We start from the raw sequence: 27,010 nt of genomic DNA on the forward strand, positions 1-27,010 counted from the left end.
ATAAGTTTGCAGCTTCCTTGGCATGTTGAATCACTGCGGCAGGTTCATCAAAGGACTGGCGTCACTCTCAGAACCACTCCGAGCACTAACTAAAAATGACATGGCATGGACATGGGACAAAAAGGAACAGACAGCATTCCAGGATATCAAATCCGCACTGTCCGATCAGGATACCATGGCGTACTTTGATCCAACGAGAGAATCAGAAATTGTGGTAGATGCAAGCCCCAGGGGTTTGGGTGCCGCACTGTTATAAGCCAACTCACAAGGAAATATGTGTCCCATCGCCTATGCAAGTAAAGCGCTATCCGAGACTGTAAAAAAATACTTTCAAATAGAGAGGGAAGCACTCGCCATATTGTGGGGCTGTCGTCATTTCCGCTTATATATTCTCGGAAAACCAGTAATAGTAATCACCGACCACAAACCCCCTCATCCCAATTATGGCAGGAGCATCCTCGAAACCACCCCCACGCATTGAACGGTGGATGCTGTCCCTCATCGAGTACGGGGTGAAGCTGTACTACAGGCTGGGCACCAACAACCCCGCGGACTACCTGTCACGCCATCCCATCTCGGGGCATGTGAAGGAACAAGGGGAGGTCGTAGCGTGCCAGGAAATAGTTAATGTCGTGGAAGCAGCCATGCCTGCAGCGTTGGCTCCGCAAGACATTGTCGCAGTGTCCAGTGACGATGAAGTGTTCCAGGTCATTAAGGCGGCCATCGGAAGCGGGGAGTGGAAGGAGGTGCTTGGCAACAATGCAAGGAGAGGAACAAGAGCTCAACGGGACATGCAAGCCTTGTGGGAAGTGAGAGAAATGAGCTATCGGTGTCGGAGGATGGCCTGATCTTGCGAGGCCGACAAATAGTGGTCCCGAATTCACAGGTAGCAAAGATATTAGAGCTGGCACACATGGAACACCAAGGATCAGCCAAAACAAAAGCTTGCCTAAGGCCGAATGTTTGGTTTCCTGACCTGGAGGAGAGAGTAGAGGAACATGTGAGAAGGTGTGTGCCATGTCAGGCTGCGAGTCCGGCAGAGAGAGCGCCCACGATCAAGTCAATGGAGTGGAGCGAGCAACCATGGGGGCCGGTCCATGCAGATTTTGGTTCAACAGGAAGAGGAATGTACTTCCTTGCAGTCGTAGACCAATGGTCGAGATATCCTGAGGTAGAACTGGTGGAATCGACGGATTGCGACCACACCATCTTGGCGCTGGAAAAGGTTTTCGCCACCCATGGGTTCCCATTAGTTCTGTGCTCAGACAATGGCCCACCGTTCCAAGGCAGTCAGTTTGCAAAATATATGGATGAAAGCGGAATCAAGCACAGAAAGGTGACAACACTCTGGCCCAGGGCCAATGGGGAAGCTGAGAGGTTCATGAGAACTCTGAAAAAGACATTTTGAATCTCAGTAAATGGTGGGAGAGAACTGAGGCGAAACCTATTTGAGTTTCTGCAAGAGTACCGGACGGCTCCACACCAGTCCACCGGTGTCCCACCAGCGGAAGCACTGTTCAAAAGATGTCCGAGAGGATTAATTCCGGTTCTAGAGGGAAGAACACTGGGAGTGATTGATAATGAGCGCATCAGACAGGAAAGAATGGCCAGAAACGAGAAAGAGAATGAAAGGAGAAACCTCCAAGAGAAAGTCATTGTGGTGGGTTACACCGTACTGGTCAGCAACCGTCACCCCGAAGGGAAGATGTCACTCACCTACGAGCCACAACCCCTTGGTGTAGCCCATGCAAAAGGGTTGATGGTTACCGCGGCCAATGTGCGAGGGACTGTGACCAGGAACAGGTCATTCTTCAAGAAAATTGATCTGAGCTCAGCAACTGAACCCCCAGAAGGGACGATCCCGCCAGGGACCGAAGAGGCCCAGCAAGAAATGAACAGGCCCGAAGGAATGGGACTGGCCACAGGGAGACCACTGCCGACCGATGGGAGTAGCAGTAGATGCCCGAATCTGCAAGGCAGACAACTTCCACCTCGATTCAGAGACTATGTCATGGACTCCGACGGCTGAAGCTTCGAGGAACCTGTTTATATGACTCACGTTGAGTTACAGTTCTGTTATGTAATGTTAGGGTTTCTGTTTTAAAGAAAAAGAGGGATGTTACGAAGTGAATGCCTGTTTACGCATGCGCGAGCCTCTTTTGGGCTCACGCATGCACATTAGACATAAACGCGTTCCGGACGGCAGTTGCCGCCGGGACCTTGCAGCCAACAGACGCGTTTCATGGTTTCTCTGTGTGAATGTGTGCGTGTTGTGCGAGGCGGCCCGAGGCACCATCGGGGTCATAACACTTACCACACCAACGTTTCTCTGTCAATGCTCCAGGCGCTCGTGTATGCATGGGTCGTTTCCTTTAGTTCTTTAGGCGTTTCTGAAGGGGGATTTGGGCCTCGAGGTGGAAAGGGATCACAGAGCTTACCAATGAGCCATCCGTCTGGGTCCTCGGCTGGCCACGCCCCCGACTTCCTATTTTTAACAGCATCTACTCCAATTGGGAATTTAAGTAAGTGTCTTTTAACGCACACAGGGTAGATGAAGATTTGCTTTGTAGGGCAAACATGTCAAAAAGCGGACAAGTAAACAAGGAGCAAGAAGGCGCAATAATTATTTCCTCTGGCCAAAAGTCAGCTGTATGAAAAGAATGAAGATCAACAGCCAATTCCACCTCCAGCTCTCCACAAACCCCATCACCACGCCCCCTATCACACGCAATCCAAACAAACACACCTGCTGTTAAAGGAATGTTCAGTGCAGCTCACTGAAGAGCAAGTTTCAACTTCTTCATACACTTATCTCAAAACGAAACCATTCCGGAACGGTTTCTTTTTCAAATAAAAGTATAGGAACAGTGAGACTTTTAAAAAGTAGAGGAACACCGCTCCCAACCGATAGCGCCCACTTCGACCACTGGAGAGGAGCAGGTTGTAACTTTCTCCCACAGACTACAGTAGACTACAGCAGACTATAGAATACTAGAACGGCCTGCCGACTGCACTTGCTAGCACTACCTCTGCATGGTCTAGCGTTCGCGTTTGAATGTCACAGAGTGTTTTAAACGCTGTGGGCGTGATAAAAACTGTTTCAGGAAAAACACCAAGTAAGCCTTGTCTCGTGGCTTGAAAGCCCCGACTGGACTTCCTTGTACTTACTCTGTACGGCCGTGCACCTTGCTTCTTTGCCACTGAGACACTAATGTTAGTATTCTCGACCATCAAATGATAAACAAAACAGGCCTAGTGGAGTCTGTCAAATCAAAATGGCCTATACTAACAAAAACCTAATGCCAGCCCTATCTCTTGTACAAAAAGTGTAAAAAGGAGAAAATGTATGCAAAAGGGAAAGTCGGTGTTCAAATGATAAGTGCCTGAACTAGCTCTCCTCCCCACGTTAGGCCATACGAGTTACAGCGATCCTTGTAGGTAGGATGACACTCTGGCTCAGCTTCCAAGACAGTACACAACCATGGATCGAGGCCCACCTGGCCTTCCACATTTAAAGTTAGTTTCTCTGGCTTTCAAAATACTGTTTCAACCAAAACGTTCACAAAGGTTTCCCTCTGCCAGGCTCAGACCATTCACCACACAGTTCTCGTAGGTACCCCTCTGCTGGACTCAAAGCGCTCACAATACAGTTCACATAAAGTTCAAGAGGGCCCCCTTCCCTAAGCTTAATATATAACGGGTCTCCCTCAATCGCGCTCGGACCACTTTCGAATGTGAGCGTCTTTCTTTATAGACCATCACAGGACCACTTCGATTCAAGGTTCACTATTTACTTTCACACTTGCTGTTGGTTCACCTTTTAGCTTCAAACAATGCACCTTTCATGGACACTTTCAAATGGGCTACTTCCTTTCAACAGGCCACTGTTACTTAGTATTGCTTATCTTACAACTGTATTTCACTTTAAAGTTCTTTCACAGATCTGCCTTTCTTCGCATTTCATCCACACGCGTGCAGCCTTCACTTGTGATACAATTTTGCAACTTCATTCACTTGAACACACACTGGTCCATCAGGTCGCTTGCCAACTCAACGGCTGTCGGCACTTCTGTCTTGTTTGGCGTTTTCTGATTTTCGAGACAAGGTTAGTACCACAGGCTTGACCTCGCCTCCCCAACTCTGCCGTTCACCCAGGAGGGTCGCTGGCGTTCTTAAAACACAATGCAATCTTCCCTTGTGGGATCTGGCCCACTCCACATGTCTTTCACGGCCTGCCGTAGGCAATGACCTCCAATAAGGAAGCCTTGGGGTCTTCGGCCCGCTACTCTCGTCCCTTGGTCTGTTGCTCTGCTCCAGTAGGTGTGCCTTTGTTCCAGAAGTTCTGCTAATTCTGTATTCCGCCTTGCTCAGAGTGTGTCTTTAGGTTTTGCCTTTTATTTCGTGTGAGAGCTAATTGGAATCAGGTGTATGCACTCAGGGTAAAGTGCCTGACTTTGCCTGACCAGATTAACGGGACATGTCCAGTACGATGTGAGAGTTAGTCAGGTTACTCTCAGTCACCCTCTTCCTCGGCCCAGTGTTTGTGTAAAAAGGGGGGGTGGGACTTTGGAAATTCCTAAAAAAAAAATTGGATGGGGTAGATAAAAAAAGGGGGGGAATACCCACACTCCCTGAAGACCCCTCACCCAGGTGATCCTACCGCACCGGTCCACCCCCAGGGTCTGGATCCAAAGGCAATGGCCGTGCCCTGCCACCTGAGAGAGAGAGATCCATGGGAACTAGTGGGTGAAATACCCTCTGGTTTCTCACACAGCTCAAAGGGGGTGGGGGGCACCTGAGTAGTATGCATGTGTAAATGAATAGCTGCCTCTGTGGAGCGTTGTACTGAAATTTGAACTGCATATTGTTAGTATCTATGAGCTTTGTGTCAGGTTTGTGGCACCCAGTGGGAAACAGGGGGCTAACAAGGGGCACAGAAAGCTATATACTCCTACCCTTATCTCTGCTTGTTCTTTGCTTCTGTGACCTATCATGCTCAGTGGTTGTCATGATGCCTACCCCCAGAGCGCCAGGCCCAGCACCCCCGGGAGCAGGCATCATGCCCCCGGGTAAAAGCCCAGCGGGCCCCTTATAGGGGCTCTTTGGACTCTGTCCTGGCGCCGTTGGCGCCAGGCTCATGTTGGACATCAGTCCTGGCGCCATAGGCGCCAGGCTCATAAAGGAAGGTGTTTTGTGCACTTACCTGATGCAGACCATGCTGCAAGATTCAGGCCTCCCTGAGACCTGAAAGGGACTATTTTTTCATTGGGACTATTTTGCCACTCGGGCGTGGCCAGGGAAGGATACTTACCTGGAACTACTTTGGGGGCTATTTAAGCCACGCCCAGACAGTAGCTCAAGCTTCGCGTTGTTCTGCATCCAAGCAGCTGAACGCTCACCGTGTCTGCTCCTGCATCTGGTCTCCAGCCACGCCCGCCTCGATCCTGGAACACCTGTAAGGAAAGAAGAGAAGAGAAAGGTGAAAACCAAGAATTTTATCAAACTTCTTACCTGCATCCGGAACCTTCACGCCAGCGTTCCTGAGAAAAGACTTTCATTTAAAAGCACAGCGTTGCTCGCTGCAGAGCCGCGCTTCACTCACCTGTCCTCGGGAGTTCTTCTGGTTCCACCGCGACTGTCTGCACCGGTCGCCACATCTCTGCGCCTAGGGGAGAGAAGAAGAGACAAAAGGTGAGCAGAAGGAACATATGAGGAAAGCCTAATTTTCCACCATAACACTTACCGGTTTTCTGTTGGTGGACCATTCCTCATTTCAGGTCGGCGCCGCTTCGTTGGCAGGTACCGCACCCCAGCCCCTATGGGGAAAGGACAAAAGACATTACTGGAGGAATATAAAGACATTAAGAGGGATCGCCCCCATCGCTAACTCACCTGAGTTTACCATCGGCAATTCAATCCCTCAACGCATCGCCTTCATTCTGCACCTGAAATAAAGGACAGATCACAGGTTAGGAAGGCAACTGAAAAGGAGGTTCTACACTTGAACTTTTGTAATCTTCATACTTACGGCGTTCCGCTCAGAAAAGTCAAGTGGATTTTGCCAGCGCCATTCTGAAAACCAGTGAAGTAACTGGACAAACACGCGCCCCTGCACCAGAAGCAGGATGGAGAGTTCATCCTTTCAAACCATAAGGTGAGCTTCAACCGGGGATTTCGGAGGAAGTTAGAGAAGAACGAAGGGGGGAGCAAGCACACTATTCTGCAGACTATTAATCCCCTTTCTCATCTACGGGCCAGACAAGCAAGATTTGAGGGTCCTGTTCAGTCGGTGTTCCGAGTTCTGCGCATCACGCTCGAAGAGGCCACAGCAACCCAGACTAGACCAGCGCCTCTGTGGGAGTCAGGTGAGCGTTACAGAACGCGAAGCCTTCCTACAAATTCCCACCCAGGCGCTATGGAAACTTCTGAGACTGATCAGTTGGCCCAACTACTGGGGGAATTACGGGCCGAAGTACACGCCGCTCGTCAAGAGACTAATGCTCTCAGGAGGGAAGTGATTGTATCAAAGGAAAGAACTGATGACCTGGCTAGACAGTTTTTGCAAGGTCAAGCTGGACACACTCATCTACCCGGTTCCGGGGGAACCCCGCTCCTGTGGTTCCCAGTAACCCTGTGCAGATTAATCTACCTGGAAACATGCCGCTGGCCCCACCCGAACGCTTTGCTGGGGACCCCAAACGATTCGCCGTATTCATGAATCAGTGTCGTTTGCACTTCCTATGCAGACCTGGGGCCTTCCCTAATGACCAGACCAAGGTAGCCTTTGTATTGTCATATCTCAGCGGCTGTGCTGCCGATTGGTCAGTTCCACTGGTTACTCAAGATGACCAGATTTTCCGTGATTTTCAAGGATTTCAAGCAAGCATGGAAAGGTTATTTGCTCGACACTCTCAGGGGCAGGCTCTGGATGACGAACTCCTATCCCTGCGACATGGCAATCAGGACCTCCTATCCTACATTGCAACCTTTAATAGACTAATTGTGGAAACTGGGTGGCCAGAGGATAAAAGAATCACGTTATTTTATCGAGGTCTACGCGGAGAACTTAAAGATGTCCTGGCCCAAGTTGTAAATCCGCCCCAAGAATGCACAGAATATATAGACTTAGTGGTCCAATTGGATCACAGACTTCAAAACAGAAAAGCAGATCGGTCCAAGTTTGAGACCCGGGTGTTGGTCAAGACCCACGCTAACCCCAAGGGTGCTGATGTCTCTGAGCCTATGCAAATCGGAGGGGTTAAAGGACCTTTAACTCAAAAAGAACGTGAAAGAAGACGGCAGATGCAATTATGTCTTTATTGTGGGTCCTCTGGACACTTTCTACGAGATTGCACGGCAAAACCGCCCAAGAAGGTGGTAGGAGCCGCTGATAAAAACCATGAAGACTCTGTTTCGGGAAACGACCGCGCCCGACAAGCGTAGGGGTCCGCATGCCGAGCTTGAAAACTAACTCTCAGACCTTGCATTTCATTGTGCCAATGGTCCTCGTAGATCCGGAACAGCCTAAGCGGTTGCATGCAATAAAGGCATACATGGATAGTGGGGCTATAGGAAATTATGTGGATCGTGAATTGGTCTCTAGGATTAACCTCCCTCTGCGTCCTAAAACCAGCAAAGATGTCATCACCACAGTCGATGGAACCGAAATTGCCTCTGGACCGGTAACACATTCCACTGCTGAGGTGACACTTATAGGTCCGGACGGCCATCGGGAGGCAATTGTGTTTGATGTAATCAAGGCTCCACAGTTTCAGGTTATTCTCGGAATCCCTTGGTTAGAGACACATAATCCTCAAATTGATTGGCGAGCGAAGAGAATAAACTTCCCGGATTGCGCACAAACCTGCTACCCAGAGAATCTGAAGATTAGTCTAGCGTCTGTAACCTCTGTCTCCATGCAACTACCTCCGGAATACCAAGACTTTCAGGACGTCTTCCAAAAGGAACAGGCCAACACGTTACCTCCCTACAGATCGTACGATTGCCAAATCGATCTGGTGCCCGGTGCACAACCCCCTTGTAGCAGGATTTATGCCCTTACTGAACCTGAGAATCTGCATTTGAGACAATATTTAGATCAATACCTAGCCAATGGTTTCATTCGCCCGTCAAAGTCTCCGGCATCCTCGGCTTTGTTCTTCGTGCCCAAAAAAGAAGGCGACCTTAGAACTTGTATCGACTACACTACCACGCATTGAACCAGATAACTGTTAAAAACCGTTACCCTCTGCCTCTGATCCCTGAACTCCTTGACCAGGTGAAGGACACTTGCGTATACACCAAGTTAGATCTCCGGGGGGCTTATCATCTGGTGCAAGTAAAAGAAGGCGACGAATGGAAAACGGCCTTCCGTACAAAATATGGATTATTCGAATACCAGGTGATGCCTTTCGGGTTGTGCAATGCGCCTGCTGCCTTCCAATTCTTCATGAACGATGTCCTTCGGGAACTCATCGATGTTTGTGTTGTCGTATATATCGATGACATTCTTGTGTACTCCTCTTCGGAATCTGATCACAGAAAGCATGTCAGGGCCGTCCTTGAGAAATTGTGCCAGCACAAACTGTTTGCAAAGCTGGAAAAGTGCGTTTTCCACACCACCGAGGTTGAGTTTCTTGGATTCATCCTGACACCTAAAGGGGTCCGAATGCACTCATGAAAAGTGGATGCCATCCTCAAATGGCCATCACCTAGTTCGGTGAAAGGTGTCCAAAGCATGCTTGGTTTTGCTAATTTTTATCGCAGATTTATCCCGGAATTTTCACGTTTGGTACAACCCATCACTGCAATCTTGCGAAAAAATAAACGCTTCGAATGGACCGAGGAAGCCGAACAGGCCTTTCAGGAATTGAAAGCTAAATTCACGTCCGCACCTATTTTGAAGCACCCGCGTCCCGATCTCCCATATATAGTCGAAACCGACGCGTCCAGCTTAGCCATGGGAGCTGTCCTGTCTCAGAGAGACCCTGAAACCAACCAACTGCACCCCGTAGCATTTTGGTCCAGAAAGTTCTCGCCGCCTGAGGTAAATTAGGCAATCACTGACAAGGAATTATTAGCCATTAAGTCCGCCTTTAAGGCTTGGCGGCATTATCTTCTTGGCGCCAAGCATACCATCACCGTGATCACTGATCACCGAAACTTACAATATTTAAAAACTGCCCAGGCTCAATCGTCACGTCAGCTCCGATGGGCTTTGTTCTTTGCTGAGATTTTGTAATCACTTACCGCCCCGGCTGTAAGAATGGCAAAGCGGACGCGCTATCTCGAATAGGAATGGGAGAAATAGACACAAACTCAGAACCTGTGCCGATAATTCCTGAACAAAGAATTTTGGGGATAACCTCTTTACAAACCCTTGAAGACATTCAAGCACGGGTAAAACAACTCCTGGACTCTACAGCCTTGCAGGAATGGATCCAAAGGGGGTCTTACTTTTCGGTCAACGATGGCCTACCTTACTTCCAAGGACGCTTATTTCTGCCTGAAAAGGAATTGCAAGAACTGGTTATTTCCCGTCATCATGATACCCTGATGGAAGGACAACCTGGCATTGCCAAAACTGAGGAAAAAATTAAACGACAATTCTGGTGGCCTTCCTGGCGAAAGGATATTAAATCTTTCGTGATGTCCTGTGGAGTTTGCGCCCAAAACAAAGGCCAAAAGACAAAACCTGCCGGTCTTCTTCAGCCTTTAGACATTCCACCAGCACCTTGGCACACCTTGTCACTAGATTTTATCACGGACCTGTCCCCTTGTAATGGATACAATACTATTCTGGTTGTGGTGGATTTATTTTCCAAGATGGCCATTTTATTCCGTTGAAAGGATTACCTTCAGCTTCTGTCCTAGCCAAGGAATTCCTCGAAAATATCATCCGTTTGCATGGATTCCCGTCCATACTAGTCTCCGACCGGAGAAGCCAGTTTATTTCTCATTTTTGGAGAAAGTGTTGTCAACTGGCACAAATCGACGTAAGACTCTCAACCAGCCACCACCCACAGACCGATGGTCAGACGGAGAGAACGAACCAGACCCTTGAACAATACCTACGATGTATGTTGCACCAATCGGAGGGTAATTGGAAGGATATTTTATGGGTGGCCGAATATGCATACAATAACTCGGTACACTCTGGAACTGGACAAAGCCCCTTTTATACCCTATATGGACATCACCCTCGTACTTCAGACCTGGACTCACCTCTGAGCCTTGAAATGCCCGCAGTGGACCATTTGCATTCCACGATAACTCAAGCCTTCAAGGATGCAACTGCACATTTGCAACAAGCGAAAGGGAAATACAAAAAGAATGCGGATCTGCATCGGAGTGAGGCGCCTCCATACCAAATAGGGGATCAAGTATGGTTGGCTACCAAACACTTATTGCTCAAGGGACCTCGAACTTTTAATCCAAGGTATTTGGGCCCTTACTCGATCAAAGCTATAATTAACCCAGTGGCAGTCAAGCTCGATCTACCAGCTAACATGCGGATTCACCCCATTTTTCATGTGTCACTTTTGAAACCAGTGCAACCAGGAACCAGATTAATAAAGCCACCAGAACCAATCCAGATAGATGGGGAGCCTGAATTCGAGGTGAAGAACATTTTGGATTCTAAGATCTCAAAATCAAAACTTTTCTATCTAATTGATTGGAAAGGGTACGGGCCTCAGGAAAGGTCTTGGGAGCCCAGCGACCACGTACATGCACCTCGGCTGGTAAAAAGGTTCCATCGGAATTTCCCAAACAAACCAAAACCTCCAGAGGGAACGACCTGGGGAGGGGCCTTGGGGGGGGGGAGTGCTGTCATGATGCCTACCCCCGGAGCACCAGGCCAGGCCCAGCACCCCCGGGAGCAGGCATCATGCCCCCGGGTAAAAGCCCAGCGGCCCCTTATAGGGGCTCTTTGTACCCTGTCCTGGTGCCGTTGGCGCCAGGCTCATGTTGGACATCAGTCCTGGCGCCATAGGCACCAGGCTCATAAAGGAAGGTGTTTTGTGCACTTACCTGATGCAGACCATGCTGCAAGATTCAGGCCTCCCTGAGACCTGAAAGGGACTATTTTTTCATTGGGACTATTCTGCCACTCGGGCGTGGCCAGGGAAGGATACTTACCTGGAACTACTTTGGGGGCTATTCAAGCCACGCCCAGACAGTATCTCACGCTTCGCGTTGTTCTGCATCCAAGCAGCTGAACGCCTACCGTGTCTGCTCCTGCATCTGGTCTCCAGCCACGCCCGCATCGATCCTGGAACACCTGTAAGGAAAGAAGAGAAGAGAAAGGTGAAAACCAAGAATTTTATCAAACTTCTTACCTGCATCCGGAACCTTCACGCCAGCGTGCCTGAGAAAAGACTTTCATTTAAAAGCACCGCGTTGCTCGCTGCAGCGCCGCGCTTCACTGATCTGTCCTCGGGAGTTCTTCTGGTTCCACTGCGACTGTCTGCACCGGTCGCCACATCTCTGCGCCTAGGGGAGAGAAGAAGAGACAAAAGGAACATATGAGGAAAGCCTAATTTTCCGCCATAACACTTACCAGTCTTCTGTTGGTGGACCATTCCTCATTTCGGGTCGGCGCCGCTTCGTTGGCAGGTACCGCACCCCGGCCCCTATGGGGAAAGGACAAAAGACATTACTGGAGGAATATAAAGACATTAAGAGGGATCGCCCCCATCGCTAACTCACCTGAGTTTACCATCGGCAATTCAATCCCTCAACGCATCGCCTTCATTCTGCACCTGAAATAAAGGACAGATCACAGGTTAGGAAGGCAACAGAAAAGGAGGCTCTACACTTGAACTTTTGTAATCTTCATACTTACGGCGTTCCGCTCGGAAAAGTCAAGTGGATTTTGCCAGCGCCATTCTGAAAACCAGTGAAGTAACTGGACAAACATGCGCCCTTGCACCAGAAGCAGGATGGAGAGTTCATCCTTTCAAACCATAAGGTGAGCTTCAACCGGGGATTTCGGAGGAAGTTAGAGAAGAACGAAGGGGGGAAGGGGGGAGCAAGCACACTATTCTGCAGACTGTTAATCCCCTTTCTCATCTGCAGAAGGATATTCCTACGGGCCAGACAAGCAAGATTTGAGGGTCCTGTTCAGTCGGTGTTCCGAGTTCTGCGCATCACGCTCGAAGAGGCCACAGCAACCCAGACTAGACCAGCGCCTCCGTGGGAGTCAGGTGAGCGTTACAGTGGTGACTGTTATGCCTTGCTATTCCATGTTATGATCTGTTGTTATTTGTGGTTTCAGGTTTGTCTGCCAATTGAGTTCTCCGACTGCTCCCTTCACGAAAACATTCAAATTCTAGGTTCCAAAACACATGCCAACCAAGCCATCCACACATGGCAACTGAACACTCCCCCCCCAACAGACTTCAAACTGTTGGGAGCCTGTCAGATAACACAGCGAGTACATTGCTCGCTTTGATATCCGCACAGAGCCTGCCAACGCAGGTTCGAATCCTGGCAGGGCCAAACTCAGCCTTTCACCTGTAGCGATATCGCGAGACCTCCCGGTCCCGCGAGATCTCGGCCCCGAAAGTGGAAATGCGGCTCCCGCGCTTCCCACACGGCAGACGCTGGGAGTGGAGGCACGGGGCAACATCAGCTCCTGTGCGCTCCTCCATTGGACTGGCCCTAGTGTCTCAGCAAGGACCTAATGACTCTTATTAGAAGCTCCACATTTGCAGGGCATGTTGCCCTATTTGCATTGCATGAGTTATGATGCTTATTTAAGAGGAAGTTACATGTTTAATAATTTACATTGTGGAAGCGCCGTGCCTGTAACCATTCAACCCAGACTGGAGTACAGTCATCACTACGGATGGCAGTGCATATGGTTTAGGAGCTGTCCTCACCCAGAAAAAGGGTGACACAGAACATGTAGTAGCATTTGCCTCTAAAGCCCTATCGTCAGCGGAACAAAATTACTCCACCATCGAGAAGGAGATGCTGGCATGTGCATGGGCCGTAGAACATTTCAGGGCATACGTGTGGGGCACAAAGTTCAAGTTAGTCACCGACCACAAGCCCCTCATCCATATGCTCAGCCCAGGTGACACCAAAGTGTTAACACCCAGATTAGCACGTATAGCAGCTAAACTACAAGAATACACTTTTGAGGTACAACACATCTCGGGGTGGAAGAACTCTCAGGCGGACTGCATGTCAAGATTGCCTGAAGGCAAGGACAATGCCACCACCTTCTTGCAAGAAGAATGCATTGCGGCATCCATCACAGATCTCAAGGCCCCAGACTACCTAGAGCTGAGTGAGAAACATTGGATGGAAGAAGACGGAAAAGACACCACCATGGCGAGAATTAGAGAATGGGTCAAGAACGGATGGCCAGATGAAAGGGCAGTACCAGAAGGAATGAGACCATATTGGAAATTGGCTGATGAAATCTCAGAGGCCTACAGCATAATTATGAAGACTGACCAGGTGATTCCCCCTACAGGCATGAGGAAAACCATCCTGTGCAGGGCTCATGCAGGCCATTTGGGGAACTGTGACCACAAAAGTGATGGGTGGAAGGTTTCGAATGAATCTGAACCACTGGCAATTGCTCTGGGCAACCTTCCACACCACCGTTTTTTAGCATGTCTGCGCCATTGCAAAAGGGGTCCAGCCATGTGCACATCAGTCAGCTGCCGCCACCAATGGTAGCAGCCCAGCCCGAACTGCTAGGCCAGGTCCCCTCTGCACAGAAAACCAAGCAACCCCACACATGTTTCGGCCTTGTTGGACCTCCTCAGTGAGGTGCAGCCTGGTTCCCTATGGCGCAGCGAGCAAGGGACCCATGTCTGGGCATACCCTCTCTCACATGGAGAGACAAACTGTGACCACAAAAGTGATGGGTGGATGCTTGTGGTCTCGTGCAGAAGGGATGTGACCTAGCAGTTGGGCTGGACTGCCCCTTTTGGGGTAGGACCAAGCCTGATTTGCATATAGTTTTTCCCCTTCTGTAATGGCTTAGCAGGCTGAAAAACGATGTTCTGGAGGGTTGCCCAGAGCTTTGCCCGTGGTTATGATTAATTCAGAACCTTCCAGCCATCACCTTTCTGTTTTGCCAAGGCCATTTGGGGAACACCATGACACGCTGCAGAGTGAGAGAAGCCTACTGGTGGCCCTCCATGGATCAGGAGATCCGCACCATGATTGAGAGATGCCACGAGTGTCTCAACAGTGACAAGCGCCTAAAAATCAGACAAGCGCCCATGATTCCCATGGAAACCCCGGAAGCGGTGTGGTCAAAAGTGGGTCTGGACTTTAAAGGACCATTGGAAGCAATGGCGCTTAACAGCGCTATGGCATAGTGCTAGTGGATTACTTATCAAAGTGGGTTGAGGCCGAGTTTGTCCCCAACATCACGACTGCCACCTTAATAGAAGTCCTCACTGCCATCTTCCAGAGGGAAGGGCTCCCCAACGAGTTAGTGACAGACAATGAGGTACAACTTATATCCAGAGACATGGAACTATTCATGATAAAGCATAACATACACCAGAAGAAAGCAGCGTTGTACCATCCCCAAGCCAATGGGCTCTTGGAGAGGGCAAACAGGTTTATTAAGGGAGCCAACCAATTAGCGACCGCCTCGGGAATGGATCCTCTCAAAACGACCAAAGCGGCCATCGCAGCTCACAGACTGACTCCCAATGGGATCACCCAAATGTCCCCTTTCCGCATGTTGAGAGGGAGCAGGGCAGCCTCCACACTAGTGCCACCATGGTTGGCTAGAGTAAGAGAAGATGAAGAAGTAGACATGTCGGAAGTGGTGTGGAGAATAGAGAACAGCAAAGCATGCATGAAAAGGTGGAACGACAGAAGAAGAAGGACAAAACAAGGGTCTGTCGTAAAAGGAGACTGGATCAAAATACGTTTGCTGACCAAGGCTGACGGGCTCAAGGTTCAGCAGACCCGTAAAGGAACCAACCACGTCCGCACCAAAGACGGGTGCACATGGAACATGGAGAGAGTAGCCATGTTTGAAAAGAGACAAGAGAGAGAAAAGACCCATGAAAGACCCGAAACCGGGAAGATAATGGACAATGAGAGAGAGAGAGAGAGAGAGAACGAGAGCCGGAGACAGACAGAAGAGAAGTCGAAGAAAATGAGATTGAAGCGGATGCACCCATAGTAGAGCAAGAAGAGGACCAAAAGCAGGATGCCCATAGGCAGAGAGGTGACCGGCCGAGAAGGGAACACAGAAGGCCGGTGAGATACAATGACTATGTCCTACAATAAGGGGGAGGTGTGTAGAGATATCGCGAGATCTCCCGGACTCGTGAGATCTCGGCCCCGAAAGCGGAAATGTAGCTCCCGCGCTTCCCGTGCGGCAGACGCTGGGATTGGAGGCACGGAGCAACATCAGCTCCTGTGCGCTCCTCCATTGGACTGGCCCTAGTGCCTCAGCAAGGACCTAAGGACTCTTATTAGAAGCTCCATATTTGCAGGGCCTGTTGCCCTATTTGCATTGCATGAGTTATGCTTATTTAAGAGGAAGTTACATGTTTAATAAAAGAACATCAACCCTCTGCATTGTACACAAGGCCTTCTGGGGTCTGGGGCCGCAATACCTTCAACTCTCTCTTCCTAAATATCTTCCTTCTCGAGCTCTTCGCTAATCTGCCTCCAACTCCCTCAGGGTCAGTCGCTTCTTCAAGCAACGAGTTGGTGGCAGATCACTCTCTTCGGCAGGGGCCTCTCTCTGGAACAGCCTTCCTGCCTCCCTGAAACTCGAGGAGAACCATCTCTGGTTCCGGAAACACCTCAAAACCTTACTCTTTGCTTCTGCTTTTTCTCCTCCCAACCCTTGCTGAATTCCTGACTGAAATTGCACTGGTTACCTGGCCACCCTTTTCTGATCTCTGGCCCAGGCCCCGTCAATTGCCCACCTGCACTGCCTCCCTGGCAACCCCTGCACTTGGGGCCGTTTTTCTGTATCCCTTCAGTCCCCCTACCAGCACTTATGTCTGCACTTCCTTGCACTTGCCACTAACTGGCTGTTTTATTTGTCTTATTTTATCTTATTTATTCCACTTTCCCCATGTACTGCACTTTCCCCACTCCCTTCTCCCGTGTGCTGTTCCTTTTCCCCCTTCCCATGCACTTGCGCGATCTGAATGACACCTGGCCTAGTAGGATCGTTGTCTGTCCTCCCTTGTGCCCCGCCCCCTTGCCTCATCGCACTTTGAAACCCTTGTGTATAGGCGCGTTATAAATGCCATATCATAACCGCAGCCACAGAGTCTCTCCTGTGACTCATTGCATAAACTATACAACATCATCCTCCCAAGGCCGATAAATGAGCACCACACACCCAGGGACGTCATTTAGGGGTCGCCAGAGGTCGCAACTGCGACCTCTGAGGTCTCCCTTGCGACCTCTGTGCTCTCCCTTGCGACCTCTAAAAGAAAAGAAAAAAATGTGCCTTTTTTTTTGTTTTTTTGTAATGCAAACTCATGGGCTGTGGCCAGCACCATGTGGCTCTTTAGTTCTGGAGTGGCTGGCTTTCTTGTTCAGGCCCCTTAAAAAAAAAGAAGAAAAATAAGAACAGGAGTGCCAAAGACTTTCAACACTGACCCTAAATAAGAAAGAATAGGAATACCAGATAATGTGTCTTCCTGGAATTCTATACAATAATTGCTAGACTTGTTAAAGTTTTATTTCTGGCACACTTCAGTGGGTGAGTCACTGATTTTGTCTGTTCTTAAACGCCTCAACTCAGGCTTTCATCCTTCTGGGGTCCATAAACGAGTACCAACACAGGTTGGGTGATACTGGGTGTATATTTTTTCTATATAAAGCACTTAAGCGTAAGTGCTATATAATAACACATCATTACCATTTGGTCATGGACGTCTGCTTGCATTCACAGTAATTTGGTAACAAGGGCCTATAAGCACTGATATTAATGATACATATGGCGATCTATTCCTGTATGAAATGTACAACACATTATAGTGATATTGTAACTCTATTTTTCGTAGTGTACAATGCTATGTGATGCCACTACCTGTTTTGTCAACAGGTGAAAGGCCGTGTTCCATCACTTCCTGCGATATCACTTCGGGGTGGGGTCAAATGACATCACTTCCTATGATGTCTTCAGGGGTCAAGGGTCGTGTGATGTCACTTCCGCTACCCCTGGCATTTTGGCGAAATGACGTCCCTGCACACACCGTGGATAAATGAGCACCACACACAAAGGGTAATAATAAGCAGCGCTCAGATGCTTGTATAAATGCAAAAGTATTAATATCAGAGCTACCATCAACTTACATACCAGACCAAGGGCCAATGTATCTTAACACCAGAGTCACTCGAGGCTCACCTTTGGACACAAATGCCTCAATGCTCTTGACAAAGAACATCTATAAATTGACCCGCATTCAGAGTTCAGGGTCCAATCGAAGTGCATGCATCAACACAATAGCAAAGCTAGTTTTCCACTCTTCACCCACTAACCTCACCCATCCCCCTTATTAATAGATCTGCCAGAACGCCTTGAGACGCCTTGAGACCAGGCAAATGGCAGAACAGCACGCTTTAAATCCCCAAAATGTAACATTTGAAACACTGCTATGCCTGTGTGTGCATATCTCTGTTGCGGCACCATATACCTGTATGTATGTATGTGTGCGTCTGCTGTCTAGACGTTGGATGTACACGTTGGTGACATCACAAAAGCAAGACTAAACATTAGCTTATATAGTCGAAGGCGCCCTCTTTAAATTTGCACACTTCACCACTCCACTTACAGTGCACATTGTGGCTGCCTCATGCTTGCAGCCCGTGGAATTGTCCAGCTTCTTTGACAGCGCGGTGACATAATTATGTACTCATTAAATCATGGCACAGGTTAATCAACTGCAAAGCTCTTTTGTATTTTTCTGCTTTATAGCTAGTTGAAGCTGAGCAATCTGTCTCGAACAATTACACACGATGTACGGTTCGCGGTGTCTGTCAGAAAAGCACACAAAAGAAGTAAAGCCATGTCCTTTGTATGTGAATGTGATGCCCTGCTGCAAAGGAAATGGCGGAAATCCAATGTGAACCAAGGGTGACACCCAGTGACGAGCAATCCCTCCTCTGCCTCTTTACCTACACGAACGTTGACATTTTATTTTTTCTGAGTGGGTGCTCTTTTGGCATCATCTTCTCATGGAATGCAAATTCTAAATGTGAACCATCACGGCAAACAATGTTTTACGAAGTGTGGGTTAAATTTAAGATTTTCTATTGCATGGTAATCCAGCAAATACGAGCAACGGCAGAGGCAATACTTGCTTGACTCGAAGTGCCTAATAGAGCTAAACCGACAAAAAACGGATGGAATACTGCCACCCCACACCAAGACTGTCTAGTAGTTGCAGCAGGCGAATTTGAGGTAAATGCTTCTCCCCAAATTCAACCAAGCAAGCACGCCTAAATCAATCAATTTAGGGTTTGGTTGGTGCATTGCCCCTTCTTTTTAAAATAATGGGTTAAAATCATGCATTTCACAGCAAAAAAATTCTGAAAAATTGGGCAACAATGTCGAATTTGCTCTTCGCTCTGCAGGGCACATATGAAACACTTATAGTGGCCTGGTCACCAGCGCACCCAAGAACTTTTGTAACATGTGTTGCTGTTTCCAAAGAAAACACATGAGGCCTTTCTGAACAATATATCCTAGCATTGGCCCACTTTCAAGCAGGTTCTGCCCAAAGAGGATAATGCAGTTGGTCCCCCTTTCATGCTTTTTGTGCCCAAAGAAAATAATGAGACGGGTCTCAAAAATACATGACAGGATCTGTCAAACACATTTTCATGTTGCTAGTTCCCGCCAAAAAGGCATGTCTCAACAATATATGCCCACACAGACCACCTTTCATGCTGCTATTGCTGAAATCAAATTCTGCCTTCTATCTCAATACATGCTTATGATGATACCAGTTTTGCATCATCTTGCTCTCCATTCCTTCAAAAGGTGTTATTGCCCCAGACACACACACCCACATGCATACACATGTGTACACCTAAGCACATTCACACAAACATGCATGCAAACAAAAATATTTAAAACATCTTTTTTTTCTTTTCTATGAGTATTAAAGCAAATAATTGTTAATTGTTTTCAGCGTGCCATTGAAAAACGTGACACCTCCTTAAACTGTGCAGACGTCTTAATAAGTTCAAGACTTTGACAACCCCAGAAGAGCCTTTGTGATAAACCCACCTGCTTGTAGTTATCACTTGACAAAAGGTATGCATCAATGACACAACATTTGTGCATCAAAAAATTATCTGTAACACTTAAAAAGTTCTGAGAATTTTAGAGGAAAGGTCTACACTTGCATTGCTTGCCATTCTTCTGCCTGGCACGTAACTACTCTGAAACCTGGTGGTGGGGTAGACTAATGCTTCAAATGGTGGCTTTGTTAACTTCTGGTTTCATGGTCCATGTCATCTGCATTTTACTGTAGAACCATGTAAGATTGAATGACACTAAAGTCAGAGTGTCTTTGAGATGTCAGTGGGCAGCCAAACTGCTGGTTCTGATTTTGTCCCATGGCATAGTGTCACCCAATGTAGCATCACTTAGCCTAACATCCTATAACATGGCATACTAAGGTGCACCATCTTCATAAAGAATGTTATTCATGGATATAAACAAATAAATCTGACCAACTGCATTGTTTCCAAAGTGAAAAAGGTTGTTCTCAGATATTGTGGGGTTTGTTGGGCAAGACATGGTAACAATAAAGACCTTTAAAATAATTCTACCTCCCATCCTACTAGGCAAAACATCTCATCGCACAACACGGGTTACGCAATGGAGCGTACACCACCTGAAGACATGTGTCAACACTAAACGGCCCTATACTCCACATTAACTCACCACAGGTAGGCCAAGACAACTTTACACACTCCTTAAACACATTTCTGGCAGCCGGCACAGACAACTGCACAAATAATTTAAATTAGCAACCTGGAGCGTACATTAACCACTGCTCCAGACAACTCACGAAACATCTAAAACAAACAGACCAAAGAACTCCATGTCTTCTAATCAGCACTTATCAACATTGCAACAAAGCAACCTTACCCTCCCCTCCCTGAATCTATGTTAGCCCATTCCCCCACCTCCTGCAGATCATGAATCTTCAAGAACCTGTGAAAACAGCAGAAGGTGTGCGATGCAAGGCTAAATAACATAACATAACACAGCATATCAAGGAATTTACTCATTCACCTAGGGGGCAGTGCTCTGGACATCCCAAGCAACTTCAGTGATTGGCAGCAACAGGGAGGAAATACATTTTGTTTCAGACACAGTATCTGTTTTAGTAGAATCTCTGGTGCACTGACTGTCTGGTGTGACTGTGTATCTGTCTGTAAAATCAAGTGTTACGGCACAGAGGTAACAACAATGAAATTCTAGGTGACCGACTCAGGGGTGACTAAGAGCAACATGAGCATTTTATCTAAAAAATTATTCTGACCCATTGTAAAACAGTTTTTCCCCATGTAGTTTGAGTTTAATCACTTCTAAAGACTCAAAATATTTGCAATTAAGTCAGAGTATAAGTATAAAGTGAACTGCAATTGATCTGAGCCTGGCTGAGGGGCATCTGGGGTGAAACGTGAGTCACTCGAGGAGGAGTATTTGTTTAACCTTAAAATAAAGGGATCTTAGCCCGGAAGAGGGGGATCCACTGTAATAGAAAAGGGATCTGAGCCCAGCTGAGGGAGATCCAGGGAGAGACACACGAATCATATAATTATAAGAAGAAAATAACTTTGTTTTTGTTTTGTACATCAGACCCTTTCAGTCAAGAGACTTTGATGAGAGACTTAGGCGCAGAAGGCCCTGATGCTGGTATTGGAACTGTATCCTTGTGTTGAGGAAGCCAGAGTGCGTGCGTGGCTCAAGTGAACCGCCCTGCCCTGTGCTGAAAACATGGAGAAGGAAGGCGAACTGCATGAACAGCCTGACTTATTTTGTGAACACTGCTTTCTTATTCATGAACATTTCCCCACACTATTTGCAAATAAGCGGTAAGGATTGGCAATACGTTTTTTAGTATAGGCCCTTTTATTTTGACGAGACTCCACTAGGACTGCATTATTATTATTTGATGGTCGTAGCCTGCTCCCATCTGTAGATTTAGGTTTAATAGGTGTTTTCACCCCCTTGTGAAAGTTCAAGAAACACCCTTGAACTGTGGTCACTTGTGTCTGTCTTACTTCGATACCATGCCTTCCTTACACACCATTTTTCCTTTTTTTACATACCCTTTAAACATTTGTCATTTGAGAAGGAGGGCAAGGTTAGTTTATTTTAGTATGGCAAGGTTAGTTTATTTTAGTATAGGCTTTTTTATTTTGACTAGACTGACTTGACTTGTTTGTTATTTGTTTCATGGTCGAGACTACTCCCATTGTGGAGTTAGGGCCAGTTAGGAATTCTCCCAAATGAATCAAATACAAAATAAACGTTTTTCAAACTTGCATTTAATGTGTCCGTTTCTGCTGTTGATACCATGTCTTCCATACAGTCTCCTTCGGATTCATTACAACTCGCCTGGGTTTCTTCATCCCAGTTTCTTCGTAGTGTATCACAGTAACAAATGTATAAAGGTTCTATTTGTTTTCTCTCAGCAAGGTTGTTGTTATTGGGTTGCCAAATGCGTTGGAAAGGGAGTTCCTTATTTGAACGGGAGTCCTTATCTCCATGGTGGGAGTCTCTCCCGGTGAGGTCCCGCTTGCCTGTACCCCGAGGGAGTGTATCGTGTAGCAGGCTCACCACCCTAGCCTCAAAAGGAAAGGCGTGAATAGTTAAATAATGAATTGTCAGAGTTTCCCAATAAGCTATTACAATTAGGGAAATCTGTGCCTATGATCACCTCTTCTGGAAGCCCTGGAACTACTGCAAATTTGATTACTACAGGATGATTTCTCACCTCGAGAGTCGATGGAACTTTCGGGGTAGTTCTCTACGTCCCCATGTACACATGTGATTTTAAGGCTGTCTACCATTTAAGTCTTTAGAGTAGACTAAGTCTGAACAAACAGCCATCTGCTGAATCCCTGAGTCTACCTGGGCCAATGCTTTTAAACCATTCAATGCTATTTATTTGTGGGTTTTAAAGGGTTGAAACACACAGAAGTAGCTCGCTGTGGTTTCTCTCTCTTCTTCGGTACCAGTCTCATCCTCTTGCCATGGTTCTCAGAATATCCAACCTACTTCCATGGGTTTTTCCACTGTCCAATTTGTTTTAAGTGCAAACTCTCGCTATGTGGCCTTTTTCTCCACAGGAGAAACAGGAATAAAGGGTGTTGAAACTTTCCCTCTTGCTCCCTTCTCTTTGGGAAAGTCACTTGGGGTTCCTTTATCCTCTTTGGTATATTTCTCTACACTACTAGTCTTAGTGAAGGTTTTATTTTATTTTTTTATTTCCATTGGCCGATACAGGGATCTTAATAGTTTAGCGGCTTAGAGTGTGCTTGTGCCACTTGAATGGCAGCATTAAAAGTAGGTTTACACTGCTATAGCACTGCACGTTGAAAAAAGGGAGGTAAAGCATTCATGAATTGTTCCATGGCCAATGTTTCTCAGTTCTCAGTCAACCCTTTCTAGAAGAGCTGTTTTTATCTCATTGAAGGGGGTAATACCTTGGGGATTGATCATTTGATACAATGCTTATAATTCCCCTTTTATTAGTGGAGCTAAATGCATGTTTTAAGACCTTCATCCTAACTAAACTGCGTGGCTAGCCTCTTGAAATGAAAAAGAAACCACCCCTAGATCTTCACCCCCTTGATACAGTTGTAAGACTCCATGTGGTAAGGTACGATTCTGTTCACTGGTTCTTAATCTGTCTAACCCTTCCTGGAATCTTTGGTCAGCTTGGATCTGTTGGCCAACTAAGCAACCCAGCAGATTTTTGAGGGTACTCTTGTCGAAATCAGTTTGCTCAACGATTAGGGTCCGTAATCCCGATCAGGTTTTTTTCTCTCCCCAATCGTCTGACTTGTCACTATTCACAGAGCCAACCTGTAAATGGGAGGTTAAAGGGGTTGATAGTGGTGATGGTATGCTCAGCCTTTTTAAACTAGGTTTTATTTAGAATATTCCAATTCGAGGCAATTGGTCGATGGGAGTGGCCATATATTTTATCCCAAAAAATCAGAGAGAAAACAAATTATAACTATGGGTCAAATACCCTGTTCTATGGAATTTCTTCTACTCGGGAGTGTCTACAACCACGTTTTAGCTCACTGCACCCTTCAAAAAGGATAAATATCCATTTGCATATCAATTTTTGTCCCACCCACAAGGGCATTCTAGCACCGAAATGCTAGGCAATGCTCCTCTAAGCAGGAGTATCATCCGAAACCTCAGACATGTTTTTCTCTTCTGAGAAGGGTGCAGTGAGCTAAAACGTGGTTGTAGAACCTCCTGAGTGGAAGAAATTCCATATAACAGGGTATTTGACCCATGTTCGTTCTCATTAGAGGGACTCCCACACTCTTTTTCAATGTTTTAAAAGTTGGGTGTTTCGCCCTAAGTAACCAAGGGTAATCCAGACGTGGACCCCTTGCTCACTTTACCTCAGAGAGGCTCATCTTCACCTCACTGAGGAGGCCCAACCAGGCCGAAACACGTGTCCGGGTTGCCGATGGTACTCTTGTTCAAAGGAGAATTGCCTAGCACATTATTTCTGGTCTGCTCTTGTGGGTGTGACAAAAACTGATATGCAAATTGATACTTCTAATCTATGAAGGGTGCAGTGAGCTAAAATGTGGTTGTAGACCCTCCTGAGTGGAAGAGATTCCATAGAATAGGGTATTTGACCCATGTTAGTTCAAAGTAGAGGGGCTATCACATTCCTTTTCTAAAAGGAAATATGTTTGAGATACTTGGCAATGGGTCTTCTCTATGCCAGGAATCTAACATCCCACGCCTGACATCATTTGTGGCGGATCAGAAGGTGGAGATCATCTAGAGTTTGCCATTCTTATAAGCTTTTAATCAAAACGATAAGGAAAATACCTTACTTTCCCTAAGCTATGGGTTCCCAGACGCGTTATAGTGATAAAAACGAAAGTTAAAATCTCGAAAGTCGAATTTTTTTTAATGCCGTTTTTATTCGAAATGGGGGGGTTTCCCCCCCAACCCTCCCTTTTTTTGTCTTTTTTTTTTTACCCATTTTTTTTAATCCCAGACCCCAAAATAAATATATAATTAAAAAAAGAGTAATTCCACTTTTTTTTCAAATTATTTTTTTCGGCATTATTGGCATTCGAGATTTTTTTTTTTGAGATTTTGACTGATCACCATCCCAGACCTAACACAACTAACTAGTTTGCTCGTCATCAGTTGTGAAGTCCAAATCAAAAATCTGTCCTCTGTCCAAAACTAAGCTGCGCTGACCCTATCACTAATACTTAACAACTAAAATCCAGGAGAATGACTCCCTTCTCCTGGAAAGGCTTTCTCAGCCTTAATATGGAATATTCAAATAATTATTGGCTATCTGTTGTATTAAGTCCTTCATTTCTGTTAGGGGATTTTCCCAAGTCGCTGGTTTCCTCTTCTCCTGGTTTTGGAATGCCTTCTTTTTCTCTATTTCTATTTGTGGTTCCTTCACTTCACTTCTCACAAAAATCCTTGAAAGCATCTCTTTCTTAGGTATCATATTTATCTCCTGATAAATAGAATCAATCTTCCTATTACAGTTCTCACTATTCTTCCTCTCACCAAGACGGGTATAATACTTCAAATAATAATTCACACTTTCTTTTTCAGATGTTCTTTTACTGGTAGGAGTAGGATGGCCCCAGTAATGATTCTCACTCTCTGTTGCATTTGACTTATTACTAGGAGGAGAAGTATGCTTAGGCCAATCGTTATATTCAATCAATCAATCAATACTTTATTTCGACCAAAGATAGGTCATAAAAGTGATAAGAATTACATGAAAAAGAACAGATAAGATACAACAATAAAATACCAAGGCTAGGGGAACCGCCAGCGGGCGCCGAGATGGTGTGACGCTCCTTCGCCTACCTCCCGCCTTGAGCTTGTGCTTGTGTAAAAGGTCTTGAGCCCCTCCTTGTTCCCCCCCCCCAGGCGAGGTGATCTGACCCCCCAGGTCTGCAGGAATCCTACAAGCACCGGGTGGGTGAACCCCTGACTCCCGAAGCCGTTGCGGTGCAGAAGATCCAGGCGGGCACCTTTTGGTGGCAGCGAGCAGAGCCCGGCTCCCGTCTATCTCTCCGCGGCCACGGGGCCGTCACTGCGGTGGGGGAGGGGACTGCAGCCCTGTCTCCAGGAGCCTATGCAGGGCCATTGCCTCCGCTGCGGTGTCCAGCTGAGGCCGTGAACGTGGCCACTACCGCAGTGCACCCGGAGCGATGCAGCCCCAGGAATCCGCTCGTCGGCGTGGGAGAGACAGGGCACAGGTGAGGCGGAGGGGCGGAGGGTGAAGGCGCTACGGAGGGGGAGTTGCTGTTGGGTCGGTCTGAGAGTCTGTGCAAGCGGAGAGAGGGCCCCCCCGCACGCTTCACCTGGACGTGTGGCCGGCTCCCTCACCCCGCACTTTGGCTGCGCTATGGGCCGACGTAGGAATTGCTGCAGCTGGGCCCTATTGATGTTTCTTGCTCCCGGCTCCAAGGGGATATGGAGATGTCTGGCTGCCATCCACCAGGGGCCCCAGAATCGGTGTGACCACAGAGCAGCCTGTTGCTAGGTCTGAGGGCCTGCTCTGGTTCCAGGTTGGTGCTCCCTCGGACCTGTCCAGTCATAATAATAAAAAAAAATTAAAAAAGAAAAATCGGAATCCAAGGTTTGTAAGGATATTGGGTGTCCCTCTCCCCAATACTATTGAAGTGAGGGAGTGGGGTAGCTCGAGCTGGGGGCGGGATCCACATCCCTTGCCCTGCCTCTGCAGCTGGTTTTCTTCTGTGTTCACCCCAACTACCGCCTGATTCTACTGCAGTTTCTTACGGCGCCTTCTCCGTCGATAAAGTAACCAGGGGCCGCTGCCTTCATCAGCCTGGTCTACCTTGCTTACCGGCCTTCCCACCTTGGGGCCGCCTTCTCCAGTCCGTCTCTTGGCCCTTTGGACTTTTCCCCTCTGCCTGGTTTACTGCTAGAGGGCCAAGTCGGTGGTCAGTGTGGCTTGGTGCTTCCATGAAGAGATTTCGTCGCACGCCCTCGGCCTCTCCCCCGTCCCACGATGGCGAGCCAGAAGCAGCCTGAACCGCTCAACTCCAGCTCTGTATCCAGGGGTATGGCTGCCCTCTTAGAAGAGATCCGGGATTCAGAGCGGATATAACTGGGAGGCTGGATACACTGGATAAAAAGGTTGACTATTGATGACCGGGTTCATGCACTGGAGGTTACATCCGCCTCAGTCGACACTCTTGAAACCCAGCTGGACATGCGCTTGGCGGAGTTGGAGCGAAGGGAAGAAAAATGCGCATTGAAACTTGATGATCTGGAAAATAGAGAACGTCGATGTAACCTTAGATTCCTGGGCTATCCGGAACGCAAGGGTGAGACTCAATCCGACATTGTTAAAGCTGTCAACTCTGTCATCAGGATACTCTTTGAAGATGCCAACACCAATGAACCAACAATCGACAGGGCTCACTGTGATGCTGGAAATGCATTGGATGGCCAGGCCCTCCCTGTCCTTGTCCTGTAGTCCTTTTTCAATTATGTTCTGTATGGTCTTCTGCCCAGGAGTCCATGTGGGACTCCTGGCAGTGCGGCTCTTCCAGTTTTTGGTTTGGTGCACAGACCCATGGCAAACCCTTATGGCACCCATGGGTGGGGGGGTACAACCCAGTGCCCCTATTGTATGTTTTTGGGCACCTGTGTGTGGCCCACAGAGCAGGGTATGGGCTGGTGGCAGCTCCATGCTGAATTTGACAGGTACTCTGAGTATCCTCCATTTTGATTCCTGATAGGAAACAAGATAGT

Source organism: Ambystoma mexicanum, chromosome 2p (assembly GCF_040938575.1).
Source record: "Ambystoma mexicanum isolate Mex_15411 chromosome 2p, UKY_AmexF1_1, whole genome shotgun sequence".
In the NCBI taxonomy this organism is placed as follows: Eukaryota; Metazoa; Chordata; class Amphibia; order Caudata; family Ambystomatidae; genus Ambystoma; species Ambystoma mexicanum.